General features: G+C 33.8%; 1 protein-coding gene and 2 non-coding genes across 8 annotated transcripts in view; 1 reads left to right on the top strand and 2 right to left on the bottom strand.

Moving 5' to 3' along the window:
• Positions 1–18864, top strand: part of LOC114335747 (collagen alpha-3(IX) chain-like) — a 408590-nt gene that overhangs the window by 73480 nt on the left and 316246 nt on the right. The window lies entirely within an intron of this gene.
• On the bottom strand, positions 7493–7611 carry LOC126887549 (5S ribosomal RNA). Its single transcript, XR_007699113.1, has one exon. It is a non-coding gene; the product is annotated as a 5S ribosomal RNA (ribosomal RNA).
• Positions 14787–14905, bottom strand: LOC126887547 (5S ribosomal RNA). The gene has a single exon (XR_007699111.1). It is a non-coding gene; the product is annotated as a 5S ribosomal RNA (ribosomal RNA).

Genomic DNA, 18864 nt, shown 5'->3' with positions numbered 1-18864 from the left:
TATGGATACCTACGATCAAAACATAACAAAAGATAACGTCCAAGATTTTTTATGCAATGCACTAAAAGTTGAGACAAAAATAAAAAGCGCAAGAAAAATTGGAAGTAAATCCTGCTTGATTGAGCTCGAAAATGCAACGGACAAAGAAGAAATTATGAAAAATAAAGGCAAATTGAGAGACATAAAGGGAAAAGAAATATATATTAATGACGACATGGACAAAAATGAACGGATGATACAGGGTAAAATCAAAACGAAGGCAAAAGAGGCTAAATTGGAAGGAAAAAACGTCAAGGTAGGATTTCAAAAAATAAAAATAAATGAGGAGGTATGGACATGGAATAAACATCAGCAACAACTCTTAAAAATAGAAAACCAAAACAGAAACCAAAAAAACTAAACGACGTAAATGAAACGGTAGCAACAACGGCAATGGACAAGGAGACGATTGGGATTAAAAACAAGAAAATGAAAACTAATTTGGGAACATGGAACGTAAGAGGCACTTATGAAACGGGAAAACTTAAAGAATTAATTAGAGAAACAAAAAGATATGAAATAGATATATTAGCTTTACAAGAAACAAAACAATTAGACACAGAAATAGTAGAAATAGATGATATAGTATTTTTTAAAAGTGGGGGGAATAACAGATTGCTAGGAACAGGCTTTATCATACAGAAAAGATGGAAAACCAGAGTGATGAATTTCAAGCCGATATCAGATAGAATGTGCACAATCAGGTTAAAAGGGAATCAACGAAACATAAGCATAATAAATGTACATGCACCAATAGAAGACGCCACCGAAGAAGACAAAGATGCATACTATGAGCAACTAGAGAGAGAATATGACAGATTACCAGCATTTGATATCAAAATAGTAATGGGAGACTGCAATGCTAAAGTGGGAAAAGAGGATATATATGAAAATATAACAGGAAAATACAGTAAACACGATGTATCAAATGATAATGGTCAACGAATTATAGGTTTTACCACAGAAAGACAAATGGTAATAAAAAGCACATACCAACGCAGAAAAGATATACATAAAGGAACGTGGATTTCCCCTGACAAAAGGACAATAAATCAAATAGACCACATATTAATAGAGAAGAAGCACGCCCATAATATAATAAATATAAAAAGTATGAGGAGGAGCGGAATGTGACTCAGATCACTTTTTGGTAAGAGCAGCCTATAGAATAAATGCTAATATAAAGAAAGACAATCAAAGGGACAAAGAAATCAAAAAACAATTCAACACAGCAATACTAAAAGATAATATGACACAGAAGAAGTACGAACAACAAATAACCAGCAGACTAAACGAAGAACCAGAAACACTAGACCCGGAAGAAAAGTGGGAAAGCATAAAAGAAGCAGTTTTAAACACCAGTAAAGAAATATTAATTAAAGGTAATAGAAAACAAAAAGCAAAAGAATGGTATGATGAGGAATGTCAAAAAATAGCAGAAGAAATTAGAAAAATAAGAATAAAAAACTTAAGAAATAATAGTGACATTAGCACACAAGAATATAGAGAATTGAAGAGAATTATGAAGAGAACATGCAGAAATAAAAAAAGAAAATACAACGAAGAAAAACTCAAAGTGATAGAGGAAAAATTCCAAAAAAAGGAAATAAGATCCTTTTACCAGGAAACAAGAAAAATGAAAAGGGGATATCAGAAACATAACCCATATATGAAAAATGAGGAAGGAATATTAATAAATGAACCCGGGGAGATAATGAGAAATTGGCAAACTTATTTTACACAACTTTTAAACAAAAACGAAGAAGAAAGGGGAACAATCCAGGAAATTGAAGATGACCATATAGTAATAGAAACACCTACGAGGGAAGAAATAGAAAATGAAATAAGAGGGCTAAAAAACAATAAAAGCCCAGGAATAACGGAAATATCGGCGGAAATGATAAAGGCAGGAGGAAAAAGACTACACAAGGAGATACATAGCCTGATAAAAAGTATATGGGAAACAGAAAGAATGCCAGGAGAATGGACCAGGGCAAGGATATGCCCTATACATAAAAAAGGTGATAAAATGAGATGTGAAAATTATAGAGGTATCGCGTTGCTAGAAGTCGTGTACAAAATATTGACAAACATCTTAAGAAAAAAGCTGAATCAATACACGGAAAAGATATTGGGCGAATATCAGGCAGGATTCAGAAGTAATAGGTCGACGACAGACCAAATATTTGCGTTAAAAGAAATCCAAACTACGTGCTATGAACATAAAATAGCAGTATACGTCCTGTTCGTCGACTTTAAACAGGCCTATGATACGGTAAAGCGGCAACAGATGTACGCACTAATGAAAGAAATGGGCATACCAAGTAAAATCGTCAGGATGGTAAAGATGACTATGGATAACTCCACAAACGAAATAGCATGGAAGGGACATAAATCAAATAATTTTGAAACAAAGGAAGGATTAAGACAAGGAGACCCACTATCAACGACTCTTTTTAATGTAATACTGGAAGGAATAATCAGGAAAAGTAAAATAAGCACACAGGAAACGATTTTTAAAAATGGCCACCAATGTATTGCATTCGCAGATGATCTAACATTATTATCGACAAGTAAGAAAGAGCTAACAAAATTAATGAGCAATATAATAAAACAAGCCAAACCTTTTGGTCTTCTCATAAATAAGGAAAAGACAAAATACATGATAATGGGAGAAACAGATAAAGAAAATGAAGACAATTTCACATTGGAGATAGAAGGAGAAAATGTATGCGCATTTAAAAGAGTTTCAGAATTTACATACCTGGGTGTAAAAGTAGATGAAAAGGGACATGGGGAAGGGGAAATAAAAGCAAGAATAGCAAAAGCAAACAAAAAGTATGGAGCATTGCGTCCATTAATGAAATCCAAAGATGTGTCAAGAAAAACAAAAATAAGAATCTACAAAACAGTTATCAGACCTACAGCTACATATGCATGTGAAACATGGGTGCTTAAAAAATCAGAAATAGACCTTTTAGAAAGATGGGAGAGGAAAATACAACGAGCAATATATGGAGGCGTGAAAATAGACGGTCAATGGAGAAGAAGAAATAATAAGGAACTTGAAGAACTATATAATGAACCAAAAATAACGACGGCAATCAAAGCACAGAGAATCCGATACTTAGGACACATAGAAAGAATGGGAAAGGCGAGAATGCCAAAAATGGTTCTATTACGTAAGCCAATACAAAAAAGAAGAATAGGAAGACCAAGAAGGAGATGGAAGGACAGCGTATATGAAGACTTAAAACAAAGTAATATTGTAAACTGGAAAGAAAAAGCTTTGGACAGAAAACAATGGAAGGAAGTGGTGAAGAAATGTATGGAAAGACTATAATGTTAAGTGTAGTATTAAGTGTTTTATACAAACAAATGTAATATTGTATATATTATAGTAGTATAGGATATAGCATTATATATAAATATGTAATAGTAATTGTAAGGAAAAATTAAATCTTTCAGCCCTAGGCCTTCACGGCCTGTTGAGCTTAATAAATATGTCCATTCTTTATGTGGGCTGTTTGATTCCAATATAGATTTTTATAATCTGGATGTCCTTAGTGTCAAGTCCTGAAAGATGTAATAGTTCTATGAGTTTGTCATGTTTGATAGTATCTTTATGTTGATCCAGGCATTCTTGAATCAAGACTTGTATTGCAAATAGGGGCTCTCGAGTTCCAAAACCGCATCTAAAACCGAACTGTATACCATTAATCACAAAAAAAAAGGTAATGAAAAAATCCTTTATAAAAGGTATAGTGATTTTAAAAACCCTCAAAGGGCCAAATCTATCACAGAACGTTTTCGATTTAAGTAGATCATCATCAGTGCTGTTGTACTCACCGTCCTTAATGTGAAGACATATTGTCAATTAAGCAACCTACGTGCCTTGTGGGGAGTCATAGGATGTCAAAGGCCATATCCTTACGGATGGATTTTTGAATAATAATATCATTATAACACATTCTGTTAACATTTAAAGGGTTTTTATCCATGTATTTTTGGTGGCTTAGCATGTGATTTTTATGTAAGAACACTGATGATGATCTACTTAGATCGAAAACCTTCTGTGATAGATGTGGCCTTTAAGGGTCTTTTAATAGATATACCTTTTATAAAGCATTGTTTCATTAATATTTTTTAGAAATATAAATGTTTGGAAAATCTTTACAATTCATTGATTCTGTTTTCTGGGAATTGCATTTGATTAGAAACTAAAAATGGAATAAACGCATAGGAAATTTTGTTCCCTCATATCCAATTTCTTAAAAATTCATTCAAACGGGAAATTGGGCAATACATTACTTACAATTTATAAACACTAAACACTTATTTACAAGCACAGGAGAAAGATAATTAAACATAAATAGTCATAAAAATTACATTATGCCACTATATCCTCACGAAGAAGAAAAGATAACGAAGGAGGAATATTTAACGATGTGTCTAGGTATACGCTAACTTGTACGCAAATAAAAAAGTTAGGTACACGAGCTAAACGTCATCAAGTCATTACGTCACTTGTCAAAAAGGGGTCCTGGTAGACGACAAATATCCTGGCTGAAAAACATTCGCGACTGGACCGGGTTAAACATACACACGCTTTACAGAAAAGCAGAAAATAGGGGCGAATTTGCAATGGTTATAGCCCACGGTTATATTAGACTTTATTACGGTTGCCTTGACCGACGGTGGTGGGGAGACTTATATTTTTAACTTTACGTCACAAGAGTACACATTCCCATATTTTTAAATGATTTTCGATCATTGAATGTGTGTTATTGTGTATATATGTGTATTATTTGTGTTATTATGAAATATTAAGACAAATAGTACACATTTTATCTTATACCGGGTGGTGAATCGTAAAAAGGGCCATAGGAAACTCAATGTAAAATTCTAAATTGTTGAATTCCTTCTTCCCTAATTTTTTTACATCAAAAGTCATGAGAGAATACTTGTAGAGAATTAAAATCTGTATTAAAATCAAAAGTTAAAATTGTTATACGATTTAAATGCATTCCAAAATTTTGAAAAATATGATACATTTGCCACATTAGGTATGCGTGTAAACGTTAGGCCACACGTTACTATTTAACTGACAATGCTCACACCATTGACTGAATAAAAAATCTTTATTATTAATACTTTCTCCGCAACTCAGGGTATCTTATCAACTGTATTGTTTTTAAACAATAGATGATAAAATAAAAATATTGACAGTTCAAAAATGTGAACATTATTGCATTGTTCGTGGCCTAAGTTTGGGCTGAAAACTAAAATGTATTACATTTTTACAAAATTTTGGAATATGTTTAATTACGTATACTCCATCTAATTTACTTACCGTTGCACGTCATCCGCGTCATAGCCCGTGACGTCACATGATTCCAACACGAAATATTTAGGCGATAGGTGTGTTCTTTTTTAGAATCACTTTGCCGAGTACACTGGCATTACAGCCACTAGACATATTTTATTATATACGCGTAGAAATAATATTTGAAGATTTCTATTAATGTTAACCTAAAGAAATACACAATAATATGTTTAATTTAATTTGTTTAAATGGATTATAAAGCGTTTTTATGAAGCACATTTGTTCGGAATACACTGTAACTATAATCGAACGCAGGTGATATTTTGGCATAAATTGGTAACATTTATTTGACAGTTGCGGCGATGACACTTCATATTTGTTTATATTTTTTACTACAAGTATTTGTTTCATTATATTTACTGTTTTTGTTATATACTTTAACGTAAGATTATAACTTAATTCTTGTTTTCTATTTCTAAAGTTTTTATTTATTTACATTGAATATTAATTTGTTTTGCTGTATAATCCACTTCCGCAAAAATTGTGTGATGTATTTGATTTATAATGAATTCAAGAATTTTTTGTAATTGGGCAACAATGTCAACTTAGATCTCTAACGTAGATAATGACGTGCAACGGTAAGTAAATTAGATGGACTGTAGACCAATTTTAACAGTTGTTTTCAATACAGATTTCAATCCTCTACAAATAGTTTCTAATTTCTTTTGATGTAAAATAATTAGGGAAGCTGTAATTCAACAGTTTAGAATTTTACATTGAGTTAATGCAAAATTTTGACGCATGTCAAAATTCTCAATGTGTTTTAATTGTATTCATTTTTTTCTAACCCTGAGAAAACTAATAAATATTTTTAAAAAATTTAAACTCAGAATGAAATACTACATTATTACCGAGGGCCGAAAGTCCCTGAAAACTTCTATAATGTTTATTTTAATAAGTTACAGGGCTGAAAATAAAAGAGAAGTGTGATATTTAATTTCAAATATTTCATTCAATAGAAACTGCTTGTTTATTTTAAGGGGTTTTCCGCCCTCGGTAATAATGTAATATTTCATCCTGCGTTTAAATTTTTCTAAAATACTTGGTTTTCTCAGGATTCGAAAAAAATCATATTATGATTCAAATGACAGTACACTCTCGTGACGTAATCGCACCCTTAATGTTCATTGGTTAGTCGATCTAGGCAACCGTAGTAATGTCTAAGAACAGTGGTTATAGCTATAGCCAACCTTCATTACTGGAGTCGGCACTAGAAGAAGAAGTCACTATTTAAATAGATTTTAAAAATTTTACATCCATCTCTTGACACACAATACGTAAACAACTGATAAGTGGTATTTTTACATCATAATAATACGTTAACAAAAAACTGAACTGCCAACTAGTCTACTAAAATGTAAATATTATTTTTCTCATGAACATCTTTCGGTGCGTCACAGTTTTTCGATTTCTTTCTAACGCATTAAATTGTATGTGACAGAAAAGAGGCACGTCGGTGATTACAGACATTTATAACATTTATTCTAGTTGTCGATAGATGGCGCTATAATCAAAAAAAAATTAAATTATTTACGAATTATATAATTTATCTACGAATATAATCTGTACGAGAAATCTGTAAAAGATCACTATAGGTAGAAGAAGAATTTCCTGGCTGAGAAACTTACGGAGAGTGGTATAGTTGCAGCTCAGCAGATCTTTTCAGAGCAGCCGCCAATAAGGTAAGGATAGCTGTGATGATAGCCAACCTACGATAGGAGAAGGAACTACAAGAAGAAGAATAATCTGTACAATTTATAAGACTATTCAATTCAAAGAAAATATCATTTTATAAATGCAATAAACATTGTTTATGTTGATTTGTTTTTATTCCAAATTGCAAATAAAATGTGACTGTCAGATTAACTAAAATGTCATGTTAGAATAAATGTTATAAATGTGTATTATCACGGACTTACCTTTTTTTCTATCATTTGTGACGCACTGAAAAATGCTCATGAAAAGGACATTACTACAAAATTCTCTAATTACGTTTTTTTGTCGAGAGCTCAGTAAAATAATAGCTTAGTAAAATAATATCAAAAATTAAACAAAACAAAAAAATGATGGCAACAACATGCGGTGTTCCCAAGCGGTCACCCATCCAAGTACTAACCGCACCCGACACTGCTTGACTTCGGTGATCGGACGAGAACCGGTATATTCAGTGTGGTATGGCCGTTGCCGATTATAAATGAAACAAAATTGAAAAATAAAAATGTAGGTATACCATTTTTATTCAGTTGCAATGCGAAGGCAGAAGTATCTTATTTTTCACTTAGGGATCATCCATAAACTACGTCGTTGAAAAGGGGGAGGGGGACTTTGCTTATTACAACGGGATACGACAGGGGGGAGGGGGCCAAGAGTGCACATCCGACGTCGTTTGAAGTTCACGAATATAAAAAATATACCCTATTTTAGACATAGGCGTAACGGGTTTTGGGGGTTGTAACCCCCCCATTGGGATGTACTTTGAGCTCTATACGCTTAACACCATAGCCCTCAGAGACCATCCAGTAGTTGTAACCCCCCCCTTTCAGGTAGTTGTAACCCCCCCCCCCCTTAGGATCATCCTGGTTACGCCTATGATTTTAGAATTAAAAAAAATTAGTATATTATTTTCATCGCATACTTTTCATTTTGTTTTTATCACTCACAGCCTTAATAATATTGCTAGCAGTTTTATACAGACTAACAAACAATAAAACATTGTTCTATGTCTTTAAACAAACGCTTTTTTCAGAACAACGGTTGGAAGTAATAAATATTAAACTGTTCACTTATTTACTGAATACTCTGTGTGAAACAATTCTACAAGAATGAATAGAAATAAAATATTCTATTCTATTTAGTTAGTACATTTATACTTAATAAAAGAAATGGCATTGGAATCAAAACAAAATAAATATTAAGATTTATATGATGCAGTTAAGAAAGCATAGGAACTCCGATAAACGTGTTGTCTTTTGTCCCAATAAAGCTAATTATTAGTTGTACAGTGAATTGAGAGAAAAAAGTAAGCGGATATTAATGAGCTACATACTAATACTGATTTGGATACATTCGTAAATAAACTTGGAGAGCTAACTTTAAAAATCCAGAAATAACATTGAATTTTAGAAAAATCTCTAAAATGGGGGTCATGAGTTGCCATTGCCACGTCGGTATGAGGGGGGGGGTCAACTGTAAACGACGCTTTACTACGAAAGGGGGGAGGGTAGTAAAAACTCCAAAAATTTTACGACGTAGTTTATGGATGTTCCCTTAGTACAGAGAGCGCAAACTAGCACTCTAAATCGACGAGTTTCGCCTCTTGTTGGAGGCATCATCAGAGAGGCGTAGGTTCGCTGTTCTCTGCAGCGACATCTGCTAAATGAAAATCAAAAGTTTTTCAACCTAATAAAAATATTTATAAATATTTTTAAAATATGTATATTTAATTGAAAAACTTATTGAACCACTTTCCTGGTGACACGTCCATGGCTTCTAAAAATTTCAAGCCAGATGGATGCTGCAGTGAAGACAAGAGGGATTCTAAAAATTGCAATTTACAACCCCGTCTACAGCTTGGTAAATTCCAACGGAAAATGGACCTAGTTACAAGGGCGCCCATATAAAAATTTTTAGGGGGGGGGGCAAACATGAAGATGTTGCACATTACATTTTGTATATTTCGGATGACAATATATACAGTAGACCAGTGGCGGCCGGTCAGGGTCGGCAGGGTCGGCAGTGCCGACCCACACATTTATAGATATATTTTTTTTTAATATTTGTATCTGTGAAGTAAACAAAATCTGTCAGATAATACAGACTAAATTTTATTCATGGGTTTTAAAAGAATTTGATCAATCCGAACGTTAAAAGTGATCCCTGCGCATAACACGACTTCTCAAAAAATGAATGATCCGAGCCATTCATCCGACTTTTCGGCTAGCCGTACCCAACGCTTGACGACACGTAAAACTCAACGACATAACAAGTCGATGAGCAAGCGAAAGCGAACATACATACATTCTCTCCGTGGGCATTGGACTGAGGACGACTGGGGCTTAAGCGGCCAAGTACGGCACATTTAAATCTGCCGGTCGGTGTTTCATTTGGAGCATCGCATCGCATCGGCAGAAATTGTCAAAAATAATCACGCGGTTTTACGTCGTTTGATATTGTAATTTTTTTAAGTTGTCAGGAATTATCATTTAATGGACATGATGGATCGAAGCATTTGTTAAAATCAAAGTAATTATAGAGAATTAATAAAATTGTTTTAGAAATATTTACTTTCTGATTCGAAGTGTATTCGTAATACAGAATGAATTAATACATAATATAATCAAATAGTTACATTTTGAATAACGTTATTGAATCTGAGATTTAGAAAACCATTTGCTTTTCGCTGGAAGTAGATGAAACTTCTGATTATCATGTCATTCACAATTAACAATTATATTGTTGTTCGATACGCGTTACGTGGTAATATTTATGAGAGGTTTTTAGGGTTTAGAGACGTGAGTAAAAGCAATAAGGCAGAATATATTTTTGGTGTTTTAAAGAACAGATTCAAATTTTTTGATATCAAAAATAAATTGGTAGGGCAAACTGGGGCAATCTTATGACGGCGTTGCTGTGATGTGTGGTGAATTGAATGGTCTCCAGGTAAAAGTTAAAACTATTGCATCACAAGCTTTATTTACTCACTATGAACTATGATGCGCATATAATGAATTTATTTTTGCATGATACGTGTAAAAAAATAAAGAATATCGTCTTTTCTTGCCAGTTTAGCTCACCTAAACGGGTTACTGCTTTAGAACAAAATTGTTTCGAAAAAACAGCGAACAGTTTGTCAGAAGCGATGAAATTTTAAATATCTGTTAGTTTTATCTAAGCAGATTATCTCTAGTAGTTTTAGTATCTGTAGCAGATTTTCGTAACAGCTTTTGAAAGTTTTTGATTTTATTATCGAAGGCGACGATTTTGAAAGCGGCGATACCTCGATCCGTGAAGCAATCGGTTTGAGAACTTTATTAAATGATTACTCTTTTAATATTCTTTTAAATATTTTTAAGACAGAGTTGGCCCAAGATATTCATTGTTGTTCAAAATCAGTCAACTGACATTATTAATTCCAAAAATAGAATACGAAAGCTGGTGCAAAATCTCAGATATTTCCGTAATGATAGTAGTTTCCAATATATACGCAGTGACGTTTTGGATTCGCTTGATATTTCCGAACCGTCCCAAAAAAGACACTGACATGATACATATCTCGAAAAACGAGTAGGTATATCTTGAAATTTTCGATATCTACTATTATATGCAAATAGATAGTCGTTTTTCGAATTTTGAAGATTTGCAAATTTTTGACCTCTTTTACGATTCAAAATTTAAAAGTACCCTTTGCCAAAGAATTTCCAAGATATTTATTATTACAAGTTAGGTACTTAAAAATTATGCCGATCCAAATATTTTCAGAAAGTGAGATAAGTTACAAAATATGTATGTATAATTCTATGTAGTAAGTACTGCAATTCATTACAACAAACTGTTCATCAATTTTCTTATTACGACCAATTTCTGCCTCAAATAAACGGGATTTATCTTGTCTCAAAAGAATCAACACGTATTGTCGAAACACCATGAAACAAGAGAGAATGTCAAGTACATCAAATAAAAAAAAAACAAAAAACAACAAAATCTCCTATGATGATTTAAGCCTTTTAGTTTGATGGTATACCTATAAGAGAAGACAAAAAAAACCTTGCCGACCCTGTCTCCAAGACCACGAGCCGCCACTGCAGTAGACTCTCTCTATAACGAACACGGATATAACGAGGTTTCGCTTATAGCGAGGTACATTAGGTGTCCCATGCAATTCCTATTGAACTATAACCTATAACGCTCTATAACGAGGCATATTTGGTTACAACAAGGAAAATTGAAATCGAAGAATACGTGTCTTTACCTGTTTTTAGCGTTGTAATGCTCATAAATAAATAAATGCCCCAACTGTAATAAATTCTTATGAAAAATAAGTCACATATATTCCAAACATTTTTAGAATCGTTGATAGATGGCGCAAATAAATCGCATTTTCCGATTATAGCGCCATCCGTCAACAATTCTAAAAAAAGTTTCGAATAAATGTTACTTAAAAAATGAATAACCATTTTCAATTTCGTTGCAAAACGAAAATACAGCCGAACCATATTCCAGTCCAATCAGAGAGTGCTGCAAGCACCTCTACCGGTTTCGAAACTTATTAGTCTCTCATCAGGAGGCACATATGCTGCTCTCCCTGAGCCAACCAAAACAAACCCCAGCGTGCAGTCCCGAATTGCAACGAACGAAATGGCATAGATGCCCTAGCGGCAAATATGCAAAATGGTTCGGCTGTATTTTCGTTTTGCAACGAAATTGAAAACGGTTATTCATTTTTGATTTACATTTACTCTGTGTGGAGTATGAAGGGAACCATTCTCGTTGGAACTTTACCGCGCTGAGCAGATGGGACGTGAATTGTAAATTGTAGAATTCCCTCATCTTCCTTAGTCTCAGCATCCGTATGGCTTGCAAATTGTAGAAGCCTCGGAGGTGTAACCAGAGAAGGTTCCCATTGTTTTCATTCTGGTGGGATGTTCTATATGCCATTAGAGTGAAAACTTAGTCTTTTTGCTAGCAGTTGCCGCTAGGGCATCTATGCCATTTCGTTCATTGCAATTCAGGACTGCACGCTGGGGTTTGTTTTTGTTGGATCAGGTAGAGCAGCATATGTGCCTCCTGATGAGAGACTAATAAGTTTCGAAACCGGTAGAGGTGCTTGCAGCACTCTCTGATTGGACTGGAATATGGTTCGGCTGTATTTTCGTTTTGCAACGAAATTGAAAATGGTTATTCATTTTTGATTTACATTTACTCTGTGTGGAGTATGAAGGGAACCATTCTCGTCGGAACTTTACCGCGCTGTGCAGATGGGACGTGAATTGTAAATTGTAGAATTCCCTTATCTTCCTTAGTCTCAGCATTAAAATATGGCTTGCAAATTGTAGAAGCCTCGGAGGTGTAACCAGAGAAGGTTCCCATTATTTTCATTCTGGTGGGATGTTCTATATGCCATTAGAGTGAAAACTTAGTCTAAATGTTACTTATTTCTTGAGAAGGAAACTCAATCTGCAATAAAAAACGGGGGTTCCTATTTAAGATTTTAAAGTTAACTCTCACCCCCACCTCCAGAGTGTGCAATGAAAAATCCTGTTTGGTGTCATACTATAGATTTTTGAAAAATATTAAACACGTGTTTTTTATTTTTTCATTTGGAAGTATATTTCTCGAGATATTAGACCGTTTCTATAATTTTGCTATGGTATCACGATATATCGTTTTTTCCGATTATAGCGCTCTCTATCCACAATTCGCAAAATGGCTCGAATAAAATTTGCTTATTTTTACAAGGAAAACCCAAATCTGCAACAAAAATTAGGGGTCACCCCCCCTCCACACCCAGGGGTTGAAGTGGTGGACTTGTTTAGTGTCATCGCATAGATTTTTGAGAAATATTTAACACATATTTTCAGTTTTTCGATCCCGATGTTCATTTCTCGAATTATTCGACCTTTCCGCTACTTTTGGGACACCCTGTATATAACATTCATCCGTCATGAAAGATCACCTGTTTTTCATTTAAATAAAATTGTGCTGTTCACCATAATGTACACTTTAAAATAATCTAATTACTAAAAAAATACTTTTGCAAACTAAAATTTGACTATGTTCAATCAATTTTAAAAATTATTTTTCAATCTGAATTTATTTCTGCTTATGAAGATGGTTCTATTCGGTATACACAAAACTTAATATAGAAAACAAATATAATCACTTCACAGATTTTACACTTTATCTTTATAGTGCCAGTTCTTAAAGACAAATGGCTCATTAGTGATTATCGGTCAGAGATCGGATTTCTTGCTGATATGATTTTCTTTGCAGTATTATAAATGATTCATTTAATTTGTAATTTTGGGTGTCGATTACAGTATATATTATGTTCCCACGTTTCTAATCTCTTTCAATGTTTTCGTTAATAGCATACCCTGACTGTGCGAAATGTGTATTATGCACATTCCATATAGACCGCTGTCGCAGACACACAGATTTTCTGTTAAGGTATTAATTACCCAATATGTGAATTTTTTTTATTAATAAATATGTTGTTTCCAATTTATCTCTAAAAATTATCCAATAATTTTTTGACAAAAATACGTTTATGTAATATAAATTTAATTTTTGTTCTTTCCCGAAAAGCTAGGGGGGCCACGGCCCCCCCTGCCCGTGTGTATGGGCGCCTATGCCTAGTTACTCTATAGGAGTAATACTAATAGACAAATAAAAATGTATAGGCACCATTTTTATTCAGTTGCAATGCGAAGGCAAAACTGTCTTATTTTTCAAACGGTTCAAACGAAACAAAATTGGTTTGTAAGTCTTTTTTACCGTTTTCTTTGCGAAAGAATATACCTAATTCCAAAAATCTTTGCATTTACTTGATTCATATAAATACCTTTCTCGGAATTCATTTGATTAGAAACAAAATGGAATCAACACAGAAAATCTTGGTCTCTCATGTAAAAGCGGTTTGAATTTATTAAAAGTTCTTTCAAACAGGAAATTGGGCAATACAATTGATTAATAACTACATAGTGGAATATTTATAATCAATGGCAATACGTTACTTACAATTTATAAACACCTGGTAAGATCTGAAAGTCCATTACGATGGTTGGACCAAACTAAAGGACATGACTGGTTACGCATTCTCCAAACCAAAACAACGCTCACAGGAAAGAGATAATTGGACATAAATATAAATAGTCAAAACAATTACATGATGCCACTATACCCTTGCGAAGGAGAAAAGATGAAGATGGAGAAGGAGGAAGATCTCAATTGGACTATGGAGCTATTGCGTATGAGTCTGCCACATCAGCTATGTTATAAAATTATTGACACTTTTCATAATAAGGCACTAAGAATTATAACAGAAACATGCCGAACAAGCTTTTAAGTTAAAAAAAAATAGTGTGTCGTGAGTGTGTGAACTTTGTACGCGCGAAAAAAGTTATACGACTTTGTCACTACTTAAATAGATTTTAAAAATTTTACCTCCATCTCTTAATAGATACATAATACGCTACTGATAAGTGATAATTTTAGGTCATTAAATATAATACGTTAACAAAAAACTGAACTACCAACTAGTTTACTGAAATGTAAATACCTCAAAGTTCTCTAATTACGCTTTTTGTCGATAGCTCAGTATTAACCTTATTAAAATAATATCAAAAATTAAACAAAAAAATGATGGCAACAACATGCGGTGTTCCCAAGCGGTCACCCATCCAAGTACTAACCGCACCCGACACTGCTTGACTTCGGTGATCGGACGAGAACCGGTATATTCAGTGTGGTATGGCCGTTGCCGATTATAAATGTAACAAAATTGAACTTTATCTTTTTTTAGCATTTTCGCACGTGAAATAAAACTTAGTAATTACTAATAAATTATCAGTAAATATTATAACATGGGAGGTTGAATACACCTCTTTAATCTGTGATTAAAGATCCATATATTAATTTGATAAAGAGCAAAATTGGACAGTTCCTAGTAGTAATTCAGTGTGAAAGAATTGGTTGAGATGCAAAAGTGGACCTTTCCTCCAATTTGAGATAGGGAACGGTAAAGTTGTAAATTGTTTTTTTTTTCAGTTTACTCGGAATGACAAAGTGGAAATGTCCGGTTTTGAATTCAGACCCCTCATATATCACCGTCGAATGGCGTCGAATTTAATAACTGAAACAATAAGAAAAACAGAAAAACACCAATATTTTTTTCATTTTTCACACTGTTTATTTGCACTTGCACTGATGCTGATACATAACTTGAAAGGGCTCGCTGCAACTCATCAACCACTCTACCTATCGGCTTATCGGTAGAGTCTACAGTCTACGAGAAGTGCACGGCAAATTGAAGGTGTAATGCAAGGGTGGCCAACCAGCGGCCCAGTCAAGTCAGCTTGTGGCCCGCGAAGCTAAGTCAATTTTAAGACTAAGTCAATTTAAGCTAAGATTAAAAAAATAATTACGATACTGAGATCACAATATTTACCAAAAATATTTTTAATTTTCTCTCTTATGTTTAATCTCAACAAATACCAAACATACATAAAGAGTTATGCAGTAGCTGCAATCCTAGAAAAAAAATCAAAGCCTTTTTCAGACGGTGAAATTGTTAAGGAGTGTTTGCACAGTGTCGCTGAAATATGTCCAGAACAGAAAATGGAATTCTCAAAAATAATTCTATCTCGTCAAACTGTTACAAGGCGTGTAGATGATATTGGAAAACATGTCGAAAGTTAAAAAATCGGGCATCTGAGTTCATATATTATTCTCTTCTCTGGCATTGGATGAAAACACCGATATGACGTATACTGCACAAGTGGTGATCTTTATCCGAGGTGTTGATGCCTATTTTAATAAAACTGAAGAACTAGCAGCATTAGTTCCACTTAAAGATACCACTAAGTCACGAGATTTATTAGAGGCCGGTCAAACAACACTCAATCGCTTTTCATTACAACTAAACAACAACTGGTTGGGCTTAACAACTGATGGTGCTCCAGCAATGGTTGGGACATACGTAGGTTTGGTAAAACTGATTGAAAACGAGGCCTATAGAGTAGGCAATACGTCGATGCTTTCATTGCATTATTCATCAAGAGAATTTGTGTGCCAAATCTCTCGAAATGGACCATGTTATGAAGGTAACTATCAAAATAGTGAACTTTATTAAGTCACAAGGTTTGAATCACCGTCAATTTCAAGAATTTCTCAAGTCCTTCGAATCAGAATATGATGATGTTATATTTTATGCAGAAGTAAGATGGCTGACCCGTGCACAAATGTTGAAGAGTTTTTGATTTGAGGCAAGAAATACAATCATTTTTTGAAAGCAAATCAAAGAGCATTTCAGACTTTCAAGACGACGAGTGGGTTTCCGATTTTGATGTACCTACAGCTGAAAGAAAAATTTAGTCAGGTTGGCGTGGAAGAATTCTATAAAAACTATTTTGACAAGGAGAAATATATCCTACATTTTACAAACATGCTCTGTTCATGATTTCATTATTTGGAAACACTTACACGTGTGAACAACTTTTTAGTAGGATAAAGCATATTAAATCCCATATCAGAACACGGATTACCGATGTTCATCTAGAAAACTGTCTGCGTGTAGTAACGACTGCAGTCGAGCGAGATTAATGAGCTTATGTAGTTCTGCTAAACAAAGTCAGATATCTCATTAATTTACAAATTTGTTCAGTTAGCAGAATGATACATAAAACAAAAAATTAGTGCCTTTATTTTTTCATTAAATTGTCTTACCAAGAAGTTTGTTTTATTTTTTAAAATATCTTCAAAAATTATGTTTTTTTTTTGTTCGTTAGTTAGCTACATAGATTATTTAGTAGTGCGGCCCGGTGCGAAATTGTGTTTCCGAATTTTGGCCCGGCTGCCGAAAAGGTTGGCCACCCCTGGTGTAATGTGTAATTACACATAAAATTACGCGATCTGCACTCTGCAGTGGCGTAGCTAGCCCCACTGGGGCCCCATATCAAGGTTTGACGGGGGGCCCTTTGCTACCACTGATATGGCATAGTCAGGGCCGCATTTAAGGGGGCAGGCTGGGCAGCTGCCCGATGCCTCCACAAAGCCCCAAATTTAAAAAAATCAGCACATTATTCACATAGAATAATTTTTGTCAATCATTTCACTGTGATATTTCGTTACATGGAAGGTTTCACTTCTGTTGAAAGGTTTTTCATATTGTTGCCAAATCACGGTCAAAAAACAGAAGATATATTTAATTCTCTAATGACATTCTTGCAAGAAGATGCTATCGATTTGAAAAACTGCAGGGGACAGTCCTACGACAACGCATCAGTTATGAGTGGAAAATACAATGGTGTTCAGGCTTGGGGTTGTCCTGAGTGCTGCAGATGAGTGTTTTGCTGCTGCCATAGCATTCTTTGATTTCTCGGAAGTACATATTATACAGGGTGATTGATTAGTAGGGTGAACCTCAATAGCTCCGCTATATTAATAGATAGCAATAAAAAGTAATAACAAATATTTTAGCCACCTTTGAGCTTCACATTAGAAAATTAGTTAGAATGTTACAGGGTTTTCGATAACACAGTGGCAGACCAAACTTTTGTTTTTTTTTTAAATGGAACACCCTATATTTTTTAAGTACATTATTTTCTCAGTAATTTTAAATGGAACACCGTATATTTTATATCACTATTGAAAAGTACCATTACCGTACTTTAATTTTTAGATAACATTCCCTATGTCTAAATTTATTAGTTTTCGAGATATTTTCATTTTTCAATGGACCAGTAGCGTGGCCACCCAAATCACCAGAATTTAATAAAATCGACTGATTTTTTTGGGGTTACGTTAATAATGAAGTTTATAAAATACCTCCAACAACAAGGGATGAGATGAAAAATAGAATACAAAGTGTATTTCTAGTATTAGTGTGTCTTCCGAACAGTAAGGTTGGTTTTGTTACACGCGCTTAATTACTTTTTGCTCGAATTTAGGCAGGTAGATATTTTATTTTGGTTTGTTATTTCATAAACCCATAGTTAAGGTAAGTACAAGTTTATTAATATTATAATGAGTAACTCTTTAAACTCTTTAACCCCGTCTGGAAAAGACCCACCAGATGAGAAAGATATACAAGGCGAAATGGAAATTGATAATAAAATATATATATTTCGACAGACATCGGACCGTACTATGTTATCGTTGAACCGGTTGATCAAAAAAGTCATTTATCGGCTGTTAAAGTTGGGCACTATTTATTTAAAAATACTACTTTTAACACACATGTTATTGACATAAAATTAGTCGGGAGAAATAAAGTAAAAATTATTTTTAAATCTTATAATATTGCTAATGCCATTATAGGACATAAATTAATAAAAGATAACAATTTGATCGCGTATATACCTATTTTTTTCAACCATAAAAAGGCAATTATCAGACAAATTGACACATTTTTGTCCGAAAAGTATATAATGGAGAATATCGAAAGTCAACATAAAGTTGTAGATGTAAAAAGAATGAAACGTAGGATAGTTGATTCTGATCATGAGACACAGTTTGTCCCTAGACAAATGATCGTCTTGACGTTTTTAGGAAATAGTTTGCCAACATTTGTTAAAATTGATTTGGTGAGATTTGCTGTAGAGCCCTACATATATCCTGTAGTTCAGTGTTTCAGGTGCATTCGATATGGCCACACAGCCAAATACTGTAAAAGCACTACAACTAAATGTAAAAAATGTGGTCAAACCCACGATGAAAATGAT

This window comes from Diabrotica virgifera, chromosome 6 (genome assembly GCF_917563875.1).
Source record: "Diabrotica virgifera virgifera chromosome 6, PGI_DIABVI_V3a".
In the NCBI taxonomy this organism is placed as follows: domain Eukaryota; kingdom Metazoa; phylum Arthropoda; class Insecta; order Coleoptera; family Chrysomelidae; genus Diabrotica; species Diabrotica virgifera.
This window is presented reverse-complemented; position numbering and strand designations above follow the sequence as displayed.